Below are 2,371 nucleotides of genomic sequence, written 5' to 3'. Positions count from 1 at the left end.
TGATCTCTAAAATCTACATGATTCTGTCAAAACTCAACCACAAAAAGACAAACAACCCAATCAAGAAGTGGGCAAAGGATATGAACACACATTTCTCTAAAGAAGATATTCAGGCAGCCAACAGATACATGAGAAAATGCTCTCGATCATTAGCCATTAGAGAAATGCAAATTAAAACTACGATGAGATTCCATCTCACACCAGCAAGGCTGGCATTAATCCAAAAAACACAAAATAATAAATGTTGGAGAGGCTGCGGAGAGATTGGAACTCTCATACACTGCTGGTGGGAATGTAAAATGGTACAACCACTTTGGAAATCTATCTGGCGTTATCTTAAACAGTTAGAAATAGAACTACCATACAACCCAGAAATCCCACTCCTCGGAATATACCCTAGAGATACAAGAGCCTTCATACAAACAGATATATGCACACCCATGTTTATTGCAGCTCTGTTTACAATAGCAAAAAGTTGGAAGCAACCAAGGTGTCCATCAACGGATGAATGGGTAAATAAATTGTGGTATATTCACACAATGGAATACTACGCATCGATAAAGAACAGTGACGAATCTCTGAAACATTTCATAACATGGAGGAACCTGGAAGGCATTATGCTGAGCGAAATGAGTCAGAGGCAAAAGGACAAATACTGTATAAGACCACTATTATAAGATCTTGAGAAATAGTAAACCTGAGAAGAACACATACTTTTGTGGTTACGAGGGGGGGAGGGAGGGAGGGTGGGAGAGGGTTTTTTTATTGATTAATCAGTAGATAAGAACTGCTTTAGGTGAAGGGAAAGACAACACTCAATACATGGAAGGTCAGCTCAATTGGACTGGACCAAAAGCAAAGAAGTTTCCGGGATAAAATGAATGCTTCAAAGCTCAGCGGAGCAAGCGCGGGGGTCTGGGGAACATGGTTTGCGGGGACTTCTAAGTCAATTGGCAAAATAATTCTATTATGAAATCATTCTGCATCCCACTTTGAAATGTGGCGTCTGGGGTCTTAAATGCTAACAAGCAGCCATCTAAGATGCAGCAATTGGTCTCAACCCACCTGGAGCAAAGGAAAATGAAGAACACCAAGCCCACATGACAACTAAGAGCCCAAGAGACAGAAAGGGCCACATGAACCAGAGACCTACATCATCCTGAGACCAGAAGAACTAGTTGGTGCCCGGCCACAATCGATGACTGCCCTGACAGGGAGCTCAGCAGAGGACCCCTGAGGGAGCAGGAGAGCAGTGGGATGCAGACCCCAAATTCTCATAAGAAGACCAAACTTAATGGTCTGACTGAGACTGGAGGAATCCCGGCGGTCATGCTCTCCAGACCTTCTGTTGACACAGGACAGGAACCATCCCTGAAGACAACTCATCAGACATGAAAGGGACTGGTCAGCGGGTGGGAGAGAGACGCTGATGAAGAGTGAGCTAATTATATCAGGTGTACACATGAGATTGTGTTGGCAACTCTTGTCTGGAGGGGGGATGGGAGGATAGAGAGAGAGGGAAGCCGGCAAAATTGTCAAGAAAGGAGAGACTGAAAGGGCTGACTCTAGACGGGGAGAGTAAGTGGGAGTAGGGAGTGAGATGTATGTAAACTTATATGTGACAGACTGATTGGATTTGTAAACGTTCACTTGAAGCTTAATAAAAGTTATTAAAAAAAAAAAAAAAAAAAGAAAGGAGACAAAGGAGGATTCATTAAACACCTTTTACAGACTAGGCTCAGGGAATGAGTTTTGCTTTTACACACATTTGGATTTGAGTCTTGGCTGACAATTGCTAGCTGTTGACCTTCAGTAAGTTAAATTTTCTGAGCCTCCTATGATGAAATACAAATCCCATTTAATTCAATTAAATGGGATAACTTATGCAAATTACCTAATAAAGTGCCTGACACATGGTAAATGCTAAATAATTATTAACTATTATTATCATTCTCACCCCCACGATAAGGTAGGGAAAGGAAGGAACAACAAGGATAGGATTCAAACCCACGCATGCAGAGCACAATGGATTAGCAGTCCATCACCTTAACCACTCTGCCACCTCGTCTGGAAACCCTGGTGGTATAGTGGTTAAACTCTACGGCTGCTAACCAAAAAGGTCAGCAGTTCGAATCCACCAGGCGCTCCTGTGGAAACTCTGTGGGGCAGTCTACTCTGTCCCATAGGGTCACTATGAGTCGGAATCAACTCGAAGGCAATGGGTTTTGGCTATTATTATCATTGGTTTTTAATTATTGTTATTATTGTCATCTTGCATGTATTTACAAATGTGAATACTTGAATATATCTGTGTAGTATATTTATACTCGTATGTAGTTTGTATGTAGGCACGGCATTGGTGCATGTGTGT

The 2,371-nt window shown here is 42.0% G+C and overlaps 1 non-coding gene across 1 annotated transcript; it reads right to left on the bottom strand.

Annotated features, from left to right (window-relative positions):
- Nucleotides 1–1,986: 1,986 nt before the first annotated feature.
- Nucleotides 1,987–2,068, bottom strand: TRNAS-GCU (transfer RNA serine (anticodon GCU)). The gene has a single exon. It is a non-coding gene; the product is annotated as a tRNA-Ser (tRNA).
- Nucleotides 2,069–2,371: the final 303 nt, after the last annotated feature.

The sequence above is a fragment of the Elephas maximus genome, chromosome 25 (genome assembly GCF_024166365.1).
Source record: "Elephas maximus indicus isolate mEleMax1 chromosome 25, mEleMax1 primary haplotype, whole genome shotgun sequence".
Taxonomy (NCBI): Eukaryota; Metazoa; Chordata; class Mammalia; order Proboscidea; family Elephantidae; genus Elephas; species Elephas maximus.
This window is presented reverse-complemented; position numbering and strand designations above follow the sequence as displayed.